The sequence below is a fragment of the Schistocerca americana genome, chromosome 5, assembly GCF_021461395.2.
Source record: "Schistocerca americana isolate TAMUIC-IGC-003095 chromosome 5, iqSchAmer2.1, whole genome shotgun sequence".
Lineage (NCBI taxonomy): Eukaryota > Metazoa > Arthropoda > Insecta > Orthoptera > Acrididae > Schistocerca > Schistocerca americana.
Window position 1 is genome coordinate 96,101,209 of NC_060123.1, and position 24,115 is coordinate 96,125,323.

At 42.5% G+C, this 24,115-nt stretch overlaps 1 protein-coding gene and 1 pseudogene across 2 annotated transcripts in view; both read left to right on the forward strand.

The window, feature by feature from the left end:
• Nucleotides 1–24,115, forward strand: part of LOC124615355 (CD109 antigen) — an 840,079-nt gene that overhangs the window by 230,513 nt on the left and 585,451 nt on the right. The gene's annotated exons all lie outside the window — the stretch shown is intronic.
• Nucleotides 23,909–24,026, forward strand: LOC124617445 (annotated as a pseudogene).

Consider the following 24,115-nt stretch of genomic DNA (forward strand, 5'->3'; position numbering starts at 1 on the left):
TGCGTGGTCTCGAGTTTCAGAAAAAATCCGCTAGATGTCGCTACGAGCGCTGACTTGGAGCGTGCAGCCAGTCTCGCGCAATATGGCGTCCACGCTGCAGAAGGTGCATTGTGTTACTGAATTTAGTCGTACTCAGTCAGTGACTGCAGTTCAGAGGGCGTTTCATATTCGATTTCATGCTAAATGTTCCTCCCTTACCTCGTGACACTGATGAATTAAAAACCAGAATATCAGCTGCTGTAGCTTCAGTGACAGAAGACACCTTACGCTGAGTTTGGGATGAATTCGGCTATCGGTTAGATGCCGTCCGTGCAGCCAATGGAGGACATATTGAACATTTATAATGGATTTTTATAAACCTCTGTCTTTTCTGAGTAGTATGCAATTTGTGGTGTTAAGGCCTTCTTCCTTATAAATAATTCTATTTAAAATCTGGTCATTCATTTTGGGACACCCTGCATGTTTTTCTGTGTGCGCTCTGATTTCCCTTATTTTATTATGATGATGGTTTCTTCCTATGTAGGTCGACGTCAACAAAATATTTTCACACACGGAGGAGAAAGTTGGAGATTGAAATTTGGTGAGAAGATTCCGCCGCAACAAAAAACCCTTTGTTTTAATGGTGTCCATCCCAAATTCTATATCATGTCGGAGACACTCTCTTCTCTATTTCGCGATAATGCAAAACATGCTGCTGCTCTTTGAACTTTCTCGATGTACTCCGTCAGTCCTATCTGGTCAGGATACCACACCGAGCAGCAGTACTCCAAGGGAGGACGGACAAGCGTAGTGTAGGCAGTCTCTTCAGTAGATCTGTTACATGTCCTAAGTGTTCTGCCAATAAAACACAGCCTTTGGTTTGCCTTCCCCACAACATTTTCTACGTGCTCCTTCCAATTCCAGTTGTTCGTAACTGTAATTTCTAGGCATTTAGTTGAATTTACGGCCTTTAGATTTGACTGATTTGTCGTGTAACCGAAGTTTAACAGATTCCTTTTAGCATTCATTTGGATGACTTCAAACATTTCATTATTTGGGGTCAATTGCCAATTTTCGCACCATACAGATATCTTTTCGAAATCGTTTTGCAATGTGTTTTGATCTTCTGATGAGTTCACTAGACAATAAACGACAGCGAACTCTGGTTTCGCAGATTGGAGGCTACAGAGAGAGCGTCTATACCAGACGCCTATCTTCACGGCTTCATCAGTAAAAGGCTTAAAGCGACAGAAGTAAAAATGGCTCCTAGGGTAGATACTGTTCTTATTGAAGCTCAGTTACAACTGCTAGAGAACCGCCGCAGTGCAAAACAAGCTCGTGGAGAAACTGAAACGCAGCATCTGGGATGTCTAGAAAGTCAAATTTCAAATATTTAATTATAAATATTAATTAAGTTCAGTTTCTAGCGGGGCAGTTTTTAATTGTCAAACAAAGTTTTTGTTCTTGACGAAGACTCTCATGAAAAGTTTCACCAAAGTATGAATGAAATCTGTAAATTCTTTTCTTGTTGCTTCATTCCGACCAAGATATTTGGCTCATTTTTTTATATGTAACGCTTATTCTACGAAGAGGGTCATAAAAAGTACTCATTATCAATCCAGGGGCAACGGCGTCTCTAATATCAGCAGCTTGGCTATATGGATTAGCTATTAAAACTTTACAGTAACTTGCTTATCTTTAAAAATAGGAGTAAGCTCATTTTGTGACCAATTTCTTACGCATAGCATGCTGTTCTAACTTGTATTTTGCAGGAGGCCAGTAGTAAATAAAAATTAAAGCTTTAATATTTTCCGCGAGCGTACCTATTCGGATAAGAGTATTCCAGCGGCTTGTGCCCATCCACATGCACACAAGGTTGCAGTCTTTCATTCCGCTGTTGACGGCCTCATATCAACGCCTTTTTCTCCAATTAATTTACAGAATGAAATTGCTATTATAAAATCTATTGGCGGTAACAATGGATATGATCAAAATTTAGGTGATCGCATCCTCAACAAGAAAGCCTCAGATAAAAAGTTCCACGTTTCACATAAGTACATCCTTATTTTCGAGTAAATACAAATGTAAGGTAACATGATAACAGCCCGAAGGAAAACCGTGTAGGTACAATCAACAGTGTCAATGATCCCTTTTCTGATTCAGTTGTATAAAATGAGCTGTGATAATTGCCCCCTGTTACTGCACACTGTGAACAGTAATAAAACCAGTAAACCACAGGGACGGATTCCTGACTGGTAATGGAGGAAAAAAGGTCCTATGAACATGTGTCCCATAATCCATCGTTGCCAGGGTAGATGGCGCTGACGAAGCCCCATGTGTTCCTTGTGTGTTGAAGGTGTGTGATTGGCGCAGCGTACTGTAAGCAGCAGAACGGTTCATTATTCATATCGGGAACAAGCCGAAATGGTGTTAGCGTACTGCCAAGCAGATGGAAACGGTCGAGAGGCAGCACGGCTATACCAAAACAAGTACTCTCACACCCACTAACCACATCACACATTTCAAGACGCCTCCCTGGACGTTCGTCTGTCTGGAAGGACTCATGATCACACAAACGCCCAAAAAAGGCATGAAATGATATTTTATGTGGTTGGTGTCTGAGGGAGTAGTTGTTTCGGTATAGCCTTGCTGCATTTCGATCATTTCCGTCTGTTTGGCCTTACACGAACACCATCTCGACATGTTCCCATTGTGAATGCCGGACTATTCTGCTGCTTACAGTACGCTTGCCAATCACGCAGCTCTCTACACGCAAAGAACGCACGGCACGTGGTCGGAGTAACTGTCACTCGTCACACCCATCTGCCGTGACGCCTCTATTCCTCCATGGCCAGTCAACAATCCGTCCCTGTGGTTTGTCGATTTTATTAATGGTCGTAAAACTAACAGGGTGATCAAAGTAAGGTATAAAGAACATTTACTGGGAGTCAAGGGTGGTAATGTGCACCACTCCACATTTTATGAACATTTTACTCATTATTAATCATTCCTGTAAAGATGTGGGTGAAACCGTAATTTTGTGTAAGGAGGTTAAAGAGCGGAAATTAGACTTACGTGATGAAGTGGAAATTTTCTAACACACTATCCATGGGGATGGTAACATGTTGAATGATCAGCTGCAACTTAAGAGTCGACAGTTTCTTGAAGCCGGTACGTCAGACTGGTTAATGTGGGTACTGTTCATTGGTGGCCTCCGTTTAATTCCATTAACATTTTAAAAGTGAAGACTTCTACGCTTAGCCCACCTACAGTGGGGATATTTTTTAATGGATTTTACTTGATTTTACTGATGGTCGCACATACAATGTTTCTTGACTTGGGCTTCTTTGCTCAACTTCACGATTCTTTCTAACTAAGATGTAAAAAAATGTCCTCAGTAGGTCCATGTACTGCTAAAGAACACAATTTTATAGTTTTTGAAACCACTATCAAGTGTTGTTTATAAACTTTTATACCTGCAACTGGTTGGCTGATTTTCTCAAATCATTCAAATCGATTTCTTCTAATTTCCGTTCCGCTTTTCTTTCAGTTGCTTGGTTTAGGACGCTGCACATTCTAATAGGACCAACGTGTCCTTGTAGTATAATCCCTGTACCTTCAGCTGTATTTTCTGCTGCTAGTTCTGTAAAAGAATCCCTTATTATTCGTTTGCCTTTTTAGTGAATCTCCTCGAGGCAAATGATCTAATCGAGCTTTTGCGACTAAGCCACCAATTCGTGTTAGCTGACGAGTACGCATTTTACGTTCTTTTAACGTCCAGACACACCAGAAATTCGGTTTTCATTATTTCGCAATCATTCAAAGAATTAAAAAAATTTGAAATGCTGCCACGATCTGCTTATTAAGAGGTGTAATCTAGCGTAGCGTAATTCAGACAGTATTCACTCAGTATCTGAGAATGAGAACGCTCAGCGACTTCCATCCAACTTTAAACACAATTTCAAACTTTTTCACGCTTATGCGCTTAGCGTTAAATATTTAACACATCAACTCATTTCGAAGTAACTCACTTGAAACTGTTTTATATATGGGAGTTCGATTCTTTACAGAAAAGGCGTTTACTGGTCTACTCTAAGTCTCAAGATGTAGTTATTTTTCGTTCGTTACTTTATCCTTATCCACGTGCTCTGCTTATCGAAGTATTTTCCCTCACAGTGTTTGGTGAGTGTTTCGTTGTCACACTGTTCTATATTCGTCTTAATTCTTCGTTTGGCAAAGGGTATTCCAAAATGCTGTTTACAGCTTTGATCGCTTATATTTTCGATATGGGTTTAAACAGAAAGGTTTACAAACGCCTAGACTTGTAGGGGCGGTTTAATAGAATTCAAGCACACGAGGTATCTGAACGCTATTCCAGTCTTCCCACCCACGTCCTCCCAGTGACGTGTGTTGTGCACACTTGCTGCCCTGATCTGATGCGTGCTCACAGTTGCTGCCTGGATCTCGCGCCTCCGTCTGGGAGACAGTGTTGACTCAGAAAGCCCGAAAGACAAGACAAATGTGATGGGGTCAGTTCATGGGTCCTCTGTTGGCAAACCGGCGACCTGGGAAGTGATTCCCTCAACACAGGGCGCGTTAGGAAAACAAGATTTGGAAGGGCAGGCCCACAACCGTCATCATTTTTCACTTACAAATAGATATTTATTTTTAATTAAAAACAAAGTGCATGAACAATACGTACCAGTGAAATATGCTCAGGAATTCACCACTTAAGATTGACCAATGATTAAAATCAATAGCACCATAATTGAATTATTTTTTTTTACTATTTAAAAAATAAATATCAAACTATCTCAGCCCTTAAGACTGTAACTTAACAGTTAATATTTAATGAGAGTTAAATGAAAGATTTCTGTAAAATATATTCCCCAAGCCATCAACAAGACAGTTATGGCATTACGGTAGGCAGACACAAATAGCCTTAACAAACGATCAAAATCGGGGCAAGTGGAACAATAGACAAGTGTTCTTCAAAAATGAAGCAATATTTACACGACAGTAATTACTAAAAATCAGGACTTTAATAATAACCTTCATATTAAGGAAAATTTTGTATGCAAGCCACTGCCTTAGGAAACTTACACAGTAAGGCACACTAGCAATCAGAATGAAATACGTATAACTGACTCAATTTAAAGCTCACAACAACCAGAAAACATGACCCGCACCGCCCTAGATACAGCATCCGGTACCCGAAACACCGCGGCGTACACTGACAGAGTTCCCGCGCTCGCGGCAAGGCAAGCACAATCACGCGAGGGTCCGAACTTCAGCGACACAATAAACCAAAGCTGTCAACAAGGATAATATAGCCTAAGCAGAAATACGTTAAGCTAAGGTAACCCAAGTCTCTTCTAACGTTACTCGCCAAAAAGGCGCCTTTAGAAGCCAATGCTAAGAAGCCGAAAAATTATTGAGAAGTGCTTTTACACGTTCTCACACAACAAGGCATTCAGAATAAGAAAAATTTACAACACCATTCGCCAATGTAGCTTAGAGACCAAAGCTAACTGTAACCAGAGAAAACCAAATGAACAAATTAAAGTCCGGAATACATACTTTAGATCTAAGGCCTCACCAATACAGATCCGGCAAAGGGCCGTTAATGCAATCAGTGTCATAATAGATACATTAGCATTACCTCTATAATTGGTGGTATTTAGCATAACCTTTCAGCCACCCAGAAATACGTCAAAGTCTTAAGCTTGCACAACAGGTTAAGCTTGCACAATAGAATCTAAAACAATCAAAACACATATTAACTATCGCCTCTAAAATCACAAAATTTCATTCTAAGAATAACGCATATCTCTGTAAAATAATAAATGAGACGCAACAAATTTTAAAACTATCCCTGAGCACTAATTAATCTTCCAATTTTACGCCTCAACTTAACCCATAAAACCTCAAAACCACACAAGGTAAACTAAATATACACCAACGCACAGTGAGTAAACCGTATGCTAACTCTTCCATCAAATTAAACCGCAAAACATCTGAGAGACCCGTGCAAGTCAGGAACCGAGTGAGCAGACAGGTAAATAATACCGGCGCAGGGCTTGTTTTTCGAAGAGCTGGCCGTCGCCAGGCAGCGTCGTACGCCAGCACTCTGCTCTTAATAACCCCGCCGCGCGCGCAGCACTTGCTTGTCACGTCGCTCGGCAACGTTAAGTCCAGAGAGACTACGCTACAGGCGCACTACCTATCGAGATGCCAGTAGCCTAAATGAGACAAATAAACGAGCCAAAGATTCGAGCCGGCGCGGCTCAGAGAATGCGTCCAGAGCCTTCCTGTCTGTCGAGACCCAGTGAGGAGCGGCACCATTCCGCTGCAGCGTGGTGTCAGGTTGCAGTTCAAATGGCTCTGAGCACTATGGGACTCAACTCCTGAGGTCATTAGTCCCCTAGAACTTAGAACTAGTTAAACCTAACTAACCTAAGGACATCACAAACATCCATGCCCGAGGCAGGATTCGAACCTGCGACCGTAGCGGTCTTGCGGTTCCAGATCAGGTTGCAGTTCTTCGATAAACATGTCCAGATAAATAGTCGAGGTTATTGACACCACTTCAAGGGAAAATAATCCCACTACACGGCGACGAAGTAGACCACCCCCACACGTTTACCTCTGCACTGTCGTGCACAATTTCTATGCTAAAGTAGGGGCTCTCGGCGCCGCAGATCCTCACATTGTGTCGTTTTACATTCCGAGACTACAGAAAGAAAACTTCGTCTGTGAACGTCACCCTTTTCAGATCGTCTGAGTCATCGTCGATGCGACTTAGAAACTCTGTTGCAAATGCTTTGTGCTTTGACCTGCCGTCGGGTTGAAGAGCACGAAGCAGCCGCACCATGTAGGCGTGAAGGTTCTCTGTCCTGAGTAGCACCACGGTTGGCGGTCGCTGCAACTGTCGAGACGCCTGACAGAATGATTTCGTAACGCTCCGGATAAATCACCTGTCGACATGTGCATCACCCGTGTTCGGGACGCCCACTAATCGCCCCTTTCACAACACTTCTGCGATTCCTTGAACGCCGTCTGCCACTGTCTTAGGCACTGAACCCGCATTCGGGTGGGTGACGGTTCAATCCGAGTCTGACCGTCCTGATTCACGTTTTCCGCGATTTCCCTAAATCGCCAGGCAAATACCCGGATGGTTCCTTTGTTACGGCCTATTTCCTTCCCCATCGTTGAATCAGTTCAAGCTTGTGCTCCGTCTCGAATGAACTCGATGTCTATAATGAACTCGATGTCAACGGGACGTTAAACCCTAATCTTGTTTCCTTCTGATGGTCTGAATGTTCTTTCGCAAGGCGTCCGGAAGTTCGGCCGGACATGGGTGTCGGAATTGGTCTCTTTCAACAATTCCCCACCACAGTACCATCTGCTTGGGGGGGGGGGGGGGGGAGCATTTTCGTCAGTAACTGACCTGCATAAGAGAGAAAAAGCTTGAAGTGTGTGAACATTATGCCGCAAACCCTACATTTGTGCCTGCCCCATTTCTGAAATATACTTGATCAAAGTGGTAAAAATCATCTTTGACCATCCTGTATCCGTATATTTCATTTTACCGAAAAGCTTTCTCAGTATAATTAGTAGTTTTTCATGGTTTTCGTTTGTGATCAGAAGTACAGGTTAGTGGGGTCATCTGCTATGGCATTCATGAACGATGCCGGAAGTAGCTGTAGAGGTGAGGACCGGTGAAGGTAGAGTACAATATACCAAACACTATCATAAGATTTTGTTGGATGGAATAGTTAAAACGAAGAGATGGAAAGATGAGCGCAAAATATGGGAAAAAATGGAGCTGTGCATCAGCCATTCGTGGTTCAAAACGCTTGTGATATTTTTGGTTCAATATAAAACAGCTGCAGTTGTCAGTGCATTATATGATCTTTATTTAATTATGTCTGATATCGTATCTGAAATTAGAATCTCGTTGAAATTGATTCTTAAGCTGTTCACTTTGTGCAGAGCCGACGAGAAACGATGACTACCTGTTTTTCAACTCTACAGGCCTGACCACAGTGGGGATGGAAGTAACTGAAAGCTTGCTACCTCACGTGACAGCGTTACAGAACACTGGGCAGTGTACACTGGCACAGACCGGTACTTGAAGCAAATTACGTATTATTTGAGGAAAGCGGCTAACAGCGTAAAGTGGAACCTCATTGTCTAGTATAGCGTTCCAGTGTTGACTACATGATCATCACACAGGGGCACATGTCTAAGAAAAACACGCGATAAGGCTTAGAAGGAGGTTAGGCACTGTAGTATTCCTATAAACGGAGCGCTGCTACACGCCAGACCTGGGTCAGAATTACTGAGTGACTGACACAACGATGAAGGAAGCGTGGACGGGGCAGCTGTAAATGAGACATCCGTTTTCAAAGTTCTGTATTTCCCAAAGTACTACATGTACAAATATGATTGATGCCAGTGATGAAGCTAACGGACTAATTAGTTCAAATGGCTCTCAGCGCTATGGGACTTAACTTCTGAGGCCATCAGTCCCCTAGAACTTAGAACTACTTAAACCTAACTGACGTAAGGACATCACACACATCCATGCCCGAGGCAGGATTCGAACCTGCGACCGTAGCGGGTCGGCCGGCCTGACTAATTACCTTGTATCTTTTTATACAGGAGATCCACGTGTCGATTCCTCTTGCTAACTAAGTTATCAATCACGTTATCTTGAAATTTCTGATCACCTGTACTTTAAGTTTTTTTCCTTGGCAGTTGTGCAGAGAGAACTTAACCTATCATTTGTCATTGATTTGCGAAGGCAATTTTTAATTCTTTTAAGGGTGCCTATACTTCTTTCAGAAGAAGCTGTTGTGACAAAATGAATTTAACAATCAATTTGATGTTACAAATATGTTTGAGGCCATTGTCCATTATGGATTTGAGGTGGTCTGCAGGCGGTAAATATATATGTTTGTCAATATAAATGTTTCTTCTGCTGTTTTCCAGTTTTTTTTTTTTTTTTTTTTTTTTTTTTTTTTTTTTTTTTTTTTTGACGAATGACTAAGTCACAAGTCCGTTCAGCTACATTGTTAGGAAATTTGATTTATAACTTACAAACTGATTCTTACCAAGCAACTCTGTAAAACGAATATTCTGAACATCTCCAGGACCTCTCAACCTGGAGTTTCCATCGTTTGATTTTCCCTAACGGCATTTCTTCAATCCCACATCCCTGTGATGTTTTCCCTTGTTGCTTTTGTTTCTAGTATTACTCTTCTCAGGGTCAATTCTTTCTCGTCTTTCCTGCACCTAACATGTCGTCTTTTCCTTACATTGTTAATATTTCTTAAGATAACATCTTATGGGACTGGAGGCCTCACTCAGTAACACTTATTTTACTGTGAAATTTCGTGTCACGCCTTTCAATACACGAGGTCACAGTTTTTTCTGAACTTATATCCTTTAACAAACTGATGGTCCTTTTGATTTAAGCATTGCACATCACCATACTAATATCAGATGCATTCTTGTGTTGATGATCAACATACACAAATATTTCTTCGTAAAGGCAAAACAGGAAACGGTATTGAGTTTTATTTAGCTAAGCAAGCTAGAAGCAGTGTTGCACGGCTCTGCATCCCAATGTTCATCATCTGTGGTGATATTTTGGAAAATGTCTTTCAGCTCACGTTGTTTACGATATATTGCCTTTACAGCTCGTGAATAGAAATTCCAGCGTGTAGTGCATGTCTGACGCAGTCTAGGTCTTGCTAAAAAATGAATGGAATGCTACAAATCTACACATGACAAGACCAATTGCTTTAACATTTTTATAAAAGTGTAACAGTACTAGATTAAGTTTGTGAACATCATCAGTGCAAAATTATAGCTAGTGAACATTTTCGTATAATAAAATTTTCAACACTTCCACGTTTACCTGCCTTTACTGAGACTCGAAAACACCTTTGCCTCACTATTTCGTCAGTAACTCCCCAAACATCAAGTGCATTCACCACAATTTTTGATAAACCCTGAGCAGTTTCGTCACTAAAAACATTGTGCAATCCAAAAAGTCTTTCTATGGAACTGTCTTCTGAACAAAACTTGAGAATGATACTCATTTGTGACTAAAAGAAATATCCAGCATTTCACCTGCATGCACTTCAACAAACTCAAATCGACTTTAATGTTTATTTTATGTGGTCATTAACAGCAAATGTCTTAAGAAATTGAATATCCAGACCTGAATCAGCAATTGGAAAACTCTTGATTCTGAAAATGCTTTCTTGAATTTTAGTGATTCTCGGCTTTACTGTCGCAATTTTTTGCCTCACATACTCCGCAAGAAGCTGACGCACGGTCTTCTTAAATCCCAGACCTCTCAGACAAAAAGGCATGTGTAACAATACAATTTATTTATTAAAGATAAACCTATAGGTCAAGGATACCTTTTATAGCAAGAAAACTGAAATTTTCTGATTTGTTCACATCAATTATTTTAATGTCTAAGTGTTGTCTGAATCCCATATCTTTATAAGCGCACTTTGTTTCAAAGTAATCTTGAAAATGATTCTGTCATCTAACCCGGGAAAGAAAGACACAGTGTTCGCTCTCCATCTAACAACACTTCCTTTAGATTCCCTAAATTTACAACACACGTAACCACTATAATGAGCAGGACGACTGCCCTTGTAGTGACTTCCCTACTGACAGTCACTCTAGAAGCTACGAAAGAAAAGTAAACACAGACACCTCTACTATAACCATGCTTGACGTGGAGAGGGTTTTTCGTAACAATATGCAGCTTGGTAGCGGCTATGAGTAGTACTGTTCAAGCTACAAACAGGAGTGACTTGCGAGCTCGCTATCACATGTGGTTAACCCTCTAAATACCGCGTGCGTCACTCTCTGTGTGTATTTATTCCTGCCACGTCCAAAAATCTGAAGAATATTGCCTTCGGCCACCTTTTCGTTTTTCTTGAAGTCGAATAAAGCGGACACTTTTGGTCAACTGTATCCACGTCCCCCGTTATTGGGGTAGGCTTTCCTGTTTCTGTGTCTATTGCCTCGCAGCCATGCACTGTGGATAACATGATGACACATTTTTTCTTCTTTGGTATATAGGATACCAGGGTGCAATAGTGCTGGAATCCAAATAGCAAAGAGCCTCTTCTCGGGATCCCAGATCCAGAAAGTCTGAGGGGATATATTTTTTACTCCTTTTCATTGTACGAAGAAATGTTACACCGTGCTTCAGAAGAAACTGCGCATCTGGATAGCTAGTGTAGTAGTTGTCGGTGGTCACATTTCTTTGAGGACCTAAGGTGACCTGAACCAATCGCTTGGGTATGTCGAACGGTTTGTTTTGTGTAAATGAAGGGCCTTCCCTTTGTTTGCCGCAGTATGTCCCAAAGCCTTGCACATAAAATGTTCTACTGTCGGACAAGGCATCCAATTTCAGAACGTACTTCGCCGGCTTGTCAGGCATGCATTTGATAAACCTACACCGACCTCGGAAAGGGAAGCAGCATTTCATCAATGGTCACTAATTCTGGTAGGGAATAATTGTCTTATTCAGTTACTTTCAGAGTCCCTGTATACCTCTATAGCCCGCATCTCGTGGTCGTGCGGTAGCGTTCTCGCTTCCCACGCCCGGGTTCCCGGGTTCGATTCCCGGCGGGGTCAGGGATTTTCTCTGCCTCGTGATGGCTGGGTGTTGTGTGATGTCCTTAGGTTAGTCAGGTTTAAGTAGTTCTAAGTTCTAGGGGACTGATGACCATAGATGTTAAGTCCCATAGTGCTCAGAGCCATTTTTTTTATACCTCTATAGTGGCTGCTAATTTGTCATACTTTTCTCGCAGTCCCCTGGTCGCTCTCTCATCAAACCTGATTCTTCTCGGTAGGAACATAAATTTGCTATAGAAAAACGCAGCGCGGTAAGACGACATTCCTGTACCATTACGAGACCAAGCTCTTCGGACATTGTTGCGGCTATTTTGTTGAAAGCACCATGAATAGAACTCCTTAAAGAGCTTTTATTTCCGAAGAAGTAAACCTAGAATCTCTTTCCTTCGTGTACATCTCCCTTCTGAAATATATAGCTGTATGTAACCAACAATTTTGCCAATCATATTTATAGGAATGAATCTCATAAACGCGTCGAATTCCGAAGAAATATTTCTATCCTTGTGGGTCGGGCCTGGCAATACTTTTATAATGTTTTTTTTTTTATATGGTTTATTCGACAGAGATAGGAATTGCTTATCCAGGGTGTATCCCCATCTTTCCGACGTAAAAATGGTAATCATGGGATCGAATATCATCTAAGGGGTTGGAATGTTCGGATTGTTCTGAGGCGCATGCGGTAATCCACGTTCACATTTTCTTGCTCCCTTTCACTTTAATCGGTGAAATCGCATGGATTTCGTCTCAGCCGTCACTCTGCCCACGAAGTAATTGAGGTATGACTTCATCAGCCGGCCACTGTGGCCGAGCGGTTCTAGGCGCTTCAGTCCGGAAACGCGCTGCTGCTACACACATCAAAAACTATTGAAGAAAAAAATGTGGCGCATTGGTTTCTGGGCAACCCTCGTAGTTTCAGCGGAATTTTTACGATATACTTTTTTTTTGTAAATGCATTTGTAAAACAAGGTAAAATGTTTGCAGATCTTATCGTTTACCTACGGTTACAATGTCTCTAATTCTTTATCTTCTTTCTTCTCAATTTCTGCACAGCTTAAAAGAATATTCTCCTCTTCCAATAACGACTGAATTTCCTGATTTACTTGAAGAAATGTGGCAACTAACCACTTCTTATAGAACTTTATTTATGCCATCTTCAGTTGACGTAGTACGTTACATATATGCACACAAATGCGAAAAAGAACTACAAGTTACAGAATAAAAATTAGTGCACCTAATTGTTCACTAAGGGTAAATATACAATTCAGGATAAATGGTAGCTAAAAGGATTGTATTATTTTGAACAGGTAAACTGCAGCGCTCAGAATGTAATATTGTGTACTGACGAAGATATTAACTTACTAACGCCAAGTGAAGATGGATGAAATCCCGAAACGCACCGTGAATTTAATGACTTAATATGAAAACGGCTAGTTGCTGTATTTCTTCATGGATAAATTAGCGATTTACCTGAATCCTGGTTTTGTGTTGTTGATTCATTTTTCTTCTTTTTTTTTTGTATGTAGTGCGCTACACATTTTGGAAGCTTTTCTTCTTCCGTGCTTTTGGCATGTCCATACCGCTTGTAGTTGCTTCTGTTGAGTAAAGGCAGTATTTTAATTTTAAACATACATCCTGTCTCCGATCTCTTCGCTTTTTTAAAACTTCTATTATCACTGCCGAACTTCTGAAGCTTGTCCAGGCTTGTGAACCACATTTATTAATGCCATTTTTTAAATATGTGTGATGTCCTTAGGTTTAAGTAGTTCTAAGTCTAGGGAATTGATGACCTCAGCAATTAAGTCCCATAGTGCTCAGAGCCATTTGAACCATTTAAAGAGACTCCTTACACTACGCTTTTCCGCCTCTTCTGGAGTTTTGCTCTGCGGTGTGGGATCCGCCATGAGATACGATTGACGGAGGGCTTCGAAAAAGATCAAAGGGCAGCTCGTTTTGAATTATCGCGAAACAGGGAGTGTGTGTATCACGGATGTGATACAAAATTGGGGTGGCTTTCATTACATCAAAGGCGCTTTCCGCTGCGGAAGGACCTCCTTCGAAATTTCAGTCACCAACTTTCTCCTCGTGTATGGAAATATTTTGATGGCGCCCTCTTACATAGGGATGAATGATTATCTTAATTAAATACGAGAAATCTGAGCTCGCACGGAAAGACGGAAGTGTTCGTTTTTCCCGCGCGCTGCTCGAGAGTGAAACGATGGAAAAGTAGCTTGAAGGTGGTTCAATGAACCCTCTACGAGGCACTTAATTGTGAATTGCAGAGTAATCATTGTGCGTGTAGATATAGATTAAATGTGCAACCTTGCAACTCTTGACGAACGCAGAGACGTATGTATCCGTATTAATCAGGCGGGAGGGAACACTCAAGGCAACTAGCCGTGTTTAGCTTAAAGAATACTTCATGCAGCCGCTACCGCGCTGCATGTTGTTCGACCAGTTTACGGGTCAGCATGGTTCAAGACACATGTACTCATCGGGTCTCAGCAATATGTAACACTTTACAATAGAAACGTTCGTGTAAGACAAGCACTTACGACCCTTCAGCTGCTTGTGTTGCCGCTTTGGTTTGTGAAACCTTTATCATTTCAACGTGAGATTGCTGGATCCTGACAAGTGTCATGTTACTGTGTCACACCATTGTTACTGCCCGTGTTTGGAATTGATTTTCGGTTATAGAGTTATACATGGTCCCGCTCCTACTAGTCAGTTTTTTTTTTTTTTTTTTTTTTTTTGTCTGATGTTTCGAAAGATTTTTTTTTTTTTTTCAATTTCGTTTTTGTAGTGCGCCGGTGGACTCGACTCGCTCCAGAAAGTAAGGCAGCTGGTAGATACAACTTACAGTGTCGGTGTCAACAGACAGAGAACGAGCGAGGTGGCCGTGGTTAGCGCACTGGACTCGCATTCGGGAGGACGACGGTTCAAACCCGCGTGCAGCCGTCCTGTTTTAGGTTTTCCTTGATTTCCCGACATCAATAGAAGCAAATGCCGGGATGGCTCCTTTGAAATGGCACGGCCGACTTCTTTCCCCATCCTTCCCTTACCCGATGGGACCGATGATCTCGCTGATGGTCCCCTCCCCTGAATCAGACAACCAACCAAAATGAGAGACGTACGCAGGTTATCTTGTCAGAACTACCAAATCTGTCTTCCCCGCCATAAAATTTATCTCTCTGCAATTTTTATATGCAGATTTATAATTACACCCTCATGACTCATAAACGGAATTGAAAATGTTTTGAGAAACCTCCAGGAAAAAGGTACTCGCGAAAAACTCTTTACTCCTACAACGCTGCGTGGAGAGGGCAGCTTTCCGTGACGGGGTAGGGTAGCGGCAGACGCAGACCCGGCTGTGCTGTGGCTCGCGCCCGCCTCAGCGCAAACTTCACCCCGTGGCAGCACCTGTTGCCAGGAGAGCAGTCACCTGTTAGGACTCGGGCAGTGCGCAGGTCCGCGGTGAGCGGCCGCAGGCAGCACCCTTGGAGAAGGCGGCGGCGGCAGCGGCTGCGTACAACGACTGAACTTTCCCGCGCGCGCCAAACTGCTTCGGCTCGGCCGGCAAACTGGGACGCGCCAGTTCACCTCGTCCTGCAGCCAGCTAGCCAGCCAGCCAGCGGGCAGCGGTCACATGGAGTGTTCGGGCAGCAAAACAAAGTCGAGGGACCGCAACATCATACCACGGCGCGCAGGTGCGGTGGGGTGGGTGAAAGATGTGGCAGAGTTGGTCAATAGCTGCCTCGGCCTCCGTCCCGATATAACTTGACGTCATTCCCGCTTTTAACGTGCCAAAGGCATTTCTGATATTAATAATTTTATTTATTTCATTTATTTATCGTATGATGATACAGAGCTTGGATCAAATACATAATTTTAAGAGTATACAGTGTAAGAAATAACAAGCAAAAAGCCGGCCGCAGTGGCCGAGCGGTTCTAGGCGCTACGGCCTGGAACCGCGAGACCGCTAAGGTTGCAGGTTCGAATTCTGCCTCGAGCAAGGATGTGTGTGATGTCCATAGGTTAGTTAGGTTTAAGTAGTTCTAAGTTCTAGGGGGCTGATAACCTCAGCAGTTAAGTCCCATAGTGCTCAGAGCCATTTGAACCATTTTTTGAACAAGCAAAATACAGGTACACGTACCTCAGAATAACACTCGATAGGTCCCTGATTTTCCGACATCATCTCCCCAACATGACCCACGCGGATTTAGCCGAGCGGTCTAGGGCGCTGCAGTCATGGACTGTGCGGCTGGTCCTGGCGGAGGCTCGAGTCCTCCCTCAGGCATGGGTGTGTGTGTTTGTCCTTAGGATAACTTAGGTTAAGTAGTGTGTAAGCTTAGCGACTGAGGACCTTAGCAGTTGAGTCCCATAAGATTTCACACACACATTCCCCAACGTGGCCACAAAAGTGAAGACCCGTTCCATGCGAGTTCCAGGTTTTACACTCCCCAGACGCCAGTGGAGAACCATCAACCGCGATGCGACCCGTAACAATATCATTCAGAAGCTTGCTGGTACCTCCTGGGATTGCAGCGCTCAAACCCTAAGATCAACTGCTTTGGCTTTTCAACCAGATGACCGTTGAACACTGACGATTCTTCCCACTGACTTCTCCATACTTCGTTGGTGTTCAAGTCGGAGGCTTCAAGATGTGGCGCAGTTCGCCAAGGTGGTTTTCTTGACTTCAGACGCTGATGTTCTGCTATTAACATATCGCTGTGTACGGGTAGCTGGGGGTTCTTCTGAAGATCTTCAGGATAGCATCTGATCTTCGTAGAGCTGGAGGTTCGAGGTTACTTAGAACTGGTAGCCATGCAGTTTGAGTGCTACGTATGCAGCCTGTGATAAGTCGCATTGTCTGGTTGAGCACTGTTCATCCTAGTTGGACAACAGTATTAATTTCGAATCACGTTTTTCAGATATCCGGTGACGCCTGTGGGCTGAGGATGACACGGCGGCCGGTCGGTACCGTTGGGCCTTCATGGCACGGTGTCTTACCGACCCGCCTGTTCAGAAAGGCCTAATACGAGAGAGAACTGGCGAACAGTTGGAAAGCGCTGTCAGGCGGTGCACTGTCTTGTTGAAACGCCTCGTCTCCTACCTTCCAGACTTCACAGAAGCATTAAAGCTGTGAGGACGGGGCGTGAGTCGTGCTTGGGTAGCTTAGCTGGTAGAGCACTTGCCCGCTAAAGGCAGAGGTCCCGAGTTCGAGTCTCGGTCCGGCACACAGTTTTAATCTGCCAGGAAGTTTGATATCAAGATATTTCAAAATCGCTTTGACGTCGATATAGAAGCGTTACCCGCCGAACTTCAGTTTAAAATTATTGATTTGCAATGTAGAGACTTTTTTAAAGAAAAACATTCAAAGTCAACATTACTGGAATTTTATAAGTGTCTTCCATCCACACAGTTTCCAAATTTACATAAATTTTCCCGTGGCTTTTTTTCTGCTTTTGGCACTACTTATTTGTGTGAAAAAACATTTTCCAAAATGAAACATGCAAAAAGTATTTACAGATCAAAATTAAGTGATGAGCATTTGAAGTCGCTGATGATTATCTCTACCAGTAAACTTGATCCACAACTGGAGGTAATTATGAAAGGAAAGTTACAGCTACATAAAAGTCACTAATTATCACTAAGATGTTAAATTTCTTTACGTGAATACTCTAACACTGTGAGTTTTCGAGATATAAATTAATTACAGTTATTTTTATACATCAGTTTAACTAAAATATCCAATATCATTATGTACACCAGGTATTGTATTTTCTTTAAATTGCCTTTAAATAAAAATATTTTATACAATTTACTTGCTATGTGTATTTTACAACGTAATCAAAAAAAAAGTGAAACCTCGCTTAAGAAGCATCTTCTATAATGATAGGCTAGTCGCCGAAGTGGCGTCCATTTGAAAGACTTGCACCAGACTCGTGAGTAGAATAAAATGCAAAGAATTTTTGTACTTAACATGTTTTCGCCAAACTAGTCTGTTAACTGTTTCGTTCTCTTTTTTTTTTTTTTTTTTTCCACTATCGCACGGAGAATGGCCTGTCTCTTTATTGTGAATAGCCACGAGTTTGACCATGACCTTCCGCTTTGTAAAAATAGAGCTCCGACAATGTCCCGGTGTATTGGTCGCGATAGGCCTCGAAACTCAATTGTTGGCATATAGGTACCATCTCAAATATTTGGCGGGCCGGATACCGGGGATGTCCGGCCAGCTAACGAGCGCCGGTTTGCCGGCCCTCGCGGGCCGGTTTCGGCCCGCGGGCCGGTTTCGGCCCGCGGGCCGTAGTTTGGAGACACCTGTATTAGACGATAAACGACAGCGTCATCCGCGGGCAACCTAAGACTGCTACTCACATTCTCTCCTGAATCGTTTATATAGATAAGGAACAGCAAAGGGCCTGTAACACTACCTTGGGGAACGCCAGAAATCACTTCTGTTTTACTCGATGACTTTCCGTCAGTTACTACGAACTGTGACCCCTCTGACAGGAAATCACAAATCCAGTCACATAATTCAGACGATATTCCATAAGCACGGAATTTCTCTGCAAGTCGCTTGTGTGGTACAGTGTCAAAAGCCTTCCGGAAATCCAAAAATACATAATCCACTTGAAATTTCTTGTCAATAGCACTCAACACTTCGTGCGAGTAAAGAACTTGTTATGTTTCACAAGAACGATGCTTTCTAAATCCGTGTTGACTGTGTGTCAATAGACCGTTCTCCTCGAGGTAATTCATAATGTTTGAACACAATATATGTTCCAAAATTTTGTTGCATGTCCACGTTACTGATACGGGCCTGTAGTTTATTGGATTACTCTTACTATCTTTCTTGAATATTGGTGTGACCTGTGCAACTTTCCATTCTTTGGGTACGTATCTTTCGTCGAGCGAGCGGCTGCATATGATTAAGTGTAGACCTATTGTATCACAGGGTGTGTACGACCCAGAACAACCGGGAGATCCGGGAAAAACCCGGGAATTTTGTCATCTGGGGGGGAAAACCGGGAAAAACCCGGGAATTTTTTAGAATTCCGGGAATTTTTGTTTTAGTTTTCAGTTAAATTTTTGTAATATTGACTGGTAAGAACCAATACTCTAACAAAGTGTATTACTGTATCACGCTTCTGCAGAAAAATACTGCAGCAACAAAACGTGAACGAGGAAAAAAAAAAAAAAAGAAAATAAAACTTAAGTCGCGAAGGAAATACGCCATATTCAACAATAAAACATAGTGCCCATACAAGCATTTGCCAACAACGAAGTGTGTCAAAGGCTTTGGGAAGACCATGCAATGCTTCCCAACAAGAAATTGCCTCCGATGAACGTGACGTGACAGCTGTTTACATTAGATTCGTTTGAGCAGTTGCCGGCGGGCTCTTGTGCATGCGCACTTGAGTCGCGTATGAGTAGTACTTTCTCCCGCTTCTGGCTACTGACGTGTGGGTGGGCGCCACTATCTAATATTGCCCCGGTTCGGAAATATCGGAGATCCGGGGCTGATCCACAGAGCAGTCTGAGTTGTAGTGGGGAGTCTCCACGTGACCCGTGTTTACGTTTAGTGATATTGCTGTTTCCTCTTCATTTATTGCTCTCACATTAAATGGAAACAAACCGGATTTCTGTGGCCGGGAGGTATCAAATGAATTAAAATACGTTCGCATAATTACGGAAGTCTAAAATGTGTTATTAGTTTCAGGCTTTATTTCCACCTTTCTGACAGTCAAGCATTAATCAGCTTGCAGGACAGTGAAGTTATTTTTGTCGGTTTGCTAAAGAGATTTGGCTTTTATTACTCTTTTCCGCTGAGGCACTCAATTTATTTGAAACGAGGTGTTTAATTTCACATGGTTGGCTAGTTTCAACTGTTCGCTGCATTTCAAGTGCACGTTTTCCATCTTCTAGCTCGTATGGCATTATGCCATAATAAACAATCAAACATGAGATAATACAGTACTGGTAGTCCAAGAAAATTTACATCCAGATCTGGACATACGAATGTACATTTTAAGCCGAATTATGCATTTCTGTATGGTTCACGAAATTCCGATGCTCTTGAAGAATCATCTGATGCCTTGTTTCTTTTATGACATAATGCAAGATCTTTTAATGTTTTTCACGTACGTACATGCGGGCTTCCTGCATCATCGTAACTGCGCAAGCGCATTTAAACCTGCTATCTGGCGCTCTCTGGCAACTGCTGAAGCGAACCAATTTCTAACAGGTCACGTGTAAATATTTCGTATGGTGGTTTAAAAAGCGTTACTTTCAAGATGAACTATGTGCGAGAATGTACGATGAATTTCTTAAACCACAGAGCGTTTGACTCTCATTTAAAAATCAACTCTTTCAGGACGACCATCTAGAAGAATTTCGAGCCCAGAAGATCAGACATTTACGTCGTTATTAAAAAATTTACTGGCACATTTGTGTGATGTATCTTAAAGTGTAAAACGCGCAAAAAAGATCATTATATGTGGAAGCTTAGCTTCTCCTGCAACTTATTAATCTTCGGGACCAATATTATATGCGAAAGCTTTGTTTTCTTTTTTTTTTTTTTTTTTGTAGCAACACTATGTATATTAATTTAAACCATTAAGTTTTCTTATTTGTGTGTTCGCGCTACTGAAGAGTGATATTGCTATTGGCTGAGTACATCACGTGTCCTATGCTGTCATCAGCTGGCGAGATCACGTGACATGAGCTATGACTGGCTTACAAAACCGCGTCGCAATCTCGATTTCTATGCTTCGGAAAGTAACATGCGGTATTTGGTGGAATTCGAGTTTATACCTTTGTAACACGAAAATATGCAGCGTACATGTTACTGTAAAGATCTTTCCAAAACGTGATTTTCCCCCCTGAGTTTCGTTTTCTAAAGTGCCGGGAAATTCTACGTCGGTGTATAAAACCACAAACATTTAAAGAATTGATAACTTTTACAGTACCGAGGAAAAGCATACTGTCACTTAACACGGAAAAAGTGTATTTTCACCCGGGAGAAAGTGTATTTTCAACCGGGGAAAACCCTGTTATCAGCATACCCTGAAAGGAACTTGATTGGAATACAGTCAGGACCAGAAGACTTGCTTTTATTAAGTGGTTCACTACTCTGAGGATATCTGCCTCTACGTTACTCCTGTTGGCAGCTGTTCTTGATTCGACTTTCGGAATATTTATTTGTCTTCTTTAGTGAAGTAATTTCGGAAGGCTGTGTTTAGTAACTCTGCTTTGGCAGCACTGTCTTCGATAGTATCTCCATTGCTATCGCGCTGAAAAGCCATTAATTGTATCTTGTCGCTCGCATACTTCACATACGACCAGAATAGCTTTGGACTTCCTGCCAGATTTCGAGACAAATTCCGCGCTAAATTTGGAGCTTCTATTAAAGATCGCCAATCTTGGAGATTTTGCGTTTGTTTAAATTTGGCAATGATTTTTTTTTTTTTTCTTTTTTTTTTTTTTGTTTTTGTTTCTGCAAGAGAGTTTTGACTCATTTTGTGTACCATGGGGGATCAGCTCCGTCGTTTGTTAATTTATTTGGTAAAAATCTCTCAATTGCTGCCGATACTATTTCTTTGAATTCAAATGTTCATCTAATATCCTCCTTCCAAGACACCGTCCGTTCCGTTCAACTGCTTTTCCAAGTCTTTTGCTGTTTGTGACAATTACAATGTCGTCGGCAAGTCTCAAAGTTTTTTTATTTCTTCTCCATGGATTTTAATTCCTACTTGAAATTTTTCTTTTGTTTCCTACTATGCTTGCTCAATATACAGATCGAATAACATCGGTGATAGGCTACAACCCTGTCTCACTTCCTTCCCAACCACTACTTCCCTTTTTTGTCCCTCGACTCTTATAACTGCCGTCTGATTTCTGTACAAATTGTAAATAGCTTTTCGCGTCGTGTATTTTGCCCCAGCCACCTTCAGAATTCGAAAGACAGACTTCCATTCAACATTAGGGGAAGGCGTTTCGGTCTACAAATGCTAGAAACGTAGGCTTGCTTTTCGGTAATCTCCCTTCTGAGATAAGTCGTAGTCTCACGCGTATTGCTCAAGTTTTTCCAAGCTGATAGTTCGGTAATTTTCACACCTGTCAGCACCTGCTTTCATTGTAATTGGAATTATTATGCTTCATAAATAACCTGGCGTAATAACGAACATTTTTAACGACACAGTGTATAACGAATTTTCATATATGGACAGACTAGGCACCATAGAAGAAACGAAAGCACGCTTTAATCACGAAAAGAAACAAAAGCACTTTAAAACAATCAGAACCAGTGCAATATGCGTTTGTAGGGGGACATATCGTGCAACGTTATGTCGACCTTCATCCGCCAGCAGTGTATTTACGTCGCAGCTGGGACAGGACGGCGTGGCACCCGACTATGGGCGTAGGGGGCGTGCCCGGTGGGGGTCGACTCTTAGGGAACAGTCAGACAGGCAGGCCGTCACCCAATGAGCGTGGATTACTGGGCGCGACTTCACAGATTTTAGTACGGGCGCAAATTTCGCTGGACGCAGTTTTCATTCGTGCTACTCGGCTCCTTTTTATTTGCTCGTTCGCTCGTCCTTCCTGTGAACTCGGAAACCGTTGTTGGCAGCACGTCTTCTGTGGTCGGTCAGTCATTGGTGGGGCTTATTTTCCTTGCCGCGAGTCCGCAGAGGAGCAGCTAGAAAGTAGTCTGTGTTAAAGATAGGTTCCAGTTTTCCAACTTAGTGCTGCTTCCGAAAGTCATACTTTCTCCATATTGATTTATTCCCGAAAAAGCTAGGTCAAGCCAGAGAATTGATATTTCTAAAAATATAATGTTCTTACGGGGGGGGGGGGGGCGACATAACGCAACACGCATCGATGTGTGTCCTCCCTCCCTCTCCCTTCTCCCAACTGAATATGCCCCTTCCGGTGCGGAAGTTATCTGGATGGAAGAACAAAGTTGTAAACCGCTAGAATGTCATATGAAACTGCTGCATGTAAAGAGAATACCCATAGTCGCTTTCACACATCTTTACGTTGAGCTGTTTGTACTTTGAGCTCTGGTGCTGTAACTCACGAAAATATGTGAAAGACACTTGTTGGTAGTGTGGAACAGGTCGATAGTAATTCTAAAAGTTTTCTTTTTATAGGTGCCGAACGCAGTGTGCGGACGTATGGGGAACGTTAAGAAGTTAACGTTTGTTTTATTAGTGTCACAACAAACTTTACCTCAGATAGTTTTATCTTTGAGACAACAGTTGTATTCGACATTTTTTTTCTTTGGTTGTGACTGTGGCGCCATTTTATTGGTTGCATGTTATTGTCAGTATTCCGACGAGTCAGCGAAGGTTTCTAATGCGATTAACAACGTTATCTCTTTCTTAGCCACAACGCACGACAAATATGGGGTGCAACCTTTCGATTTCGTTTGTGATATCTAGTGAGTGAGATCGCGGGTCACCGGACTCGCCTTAGGGAGGACGGAGGTTTAAATGGCTGGCAGGTCGTACAGTTTCAGTTTTTCTGTGGTTTTCCCAAATCGCGTAAGACAATTACGTCTTTGTAACATGAATAAAAAAAACCGTAGCGCTGAATGGCCTACGGTGGATCATACTGTTAACCTTTAGCTGTCGCGTCGGAAGACCTTGGCCGATTAGTGTAGGACCTGCGTCAGGCCTTGTTAACGCTGTGGTTCAGCTAGCAGGGAGGTGGGCCAGTCGTGTTCTGGGCGGCTATACCATGTACGCATATGGACGCGTCTCATTGCCGGCGAGGGTGATTTGCGGCCTATGCTGTATCTGAGCACGGTTTCCAGGTTCAAAGCAGTTGCCATTTGACAGTGCTCTCGCCAGCAATTCAACAGTCGGAGCCTGACGGGGATTGTCGGCGCCCTCTGTGTTGCCAACTTACGCTGCGCAAAGCGTTGTGGCCGGCCAGTTGCAGTAATAGAAGTACCATTCCGCACGCCTAACGATGTGCGGTAATAATGGCCAAAAGAGGATAGGAGTGGTGACTAGAGATCCTGAATTTCAGAATATTTACTTGAGTTTTGTGTGAGATACAGTTTTAAACGTGGTACTTGATCAGAGTTAAATATTGACACAATCGCAGTAAAAAGCCGTTTTCGAAGCTTAAACGTGTCAAACACAATGCAATACGTTACGATAGAAAGATCAGTTACGGAGCTAGATATTTTGGTAATCATCTAAAAAATAATAATATATTTCAGTAAGCCCAATAGTTTTCGAGAGCTAACGGCCTTGCCGCAGTGGTAACACCGGTTCCCGTCAGGTCACCGAAGTTAAGCGCTGTCGGGTTGGGCTAGCGCTTGGATGGGTGACCATCCGGTCTGCCGAGCGCTGTTGGCAAGCAGTGTGCACTCACCCTTGTAAGACAAACTGAGGAGCTACTTGATTGAGAAATAGCGGCTCCGGTCTAGGAAACTGACACACGGCCG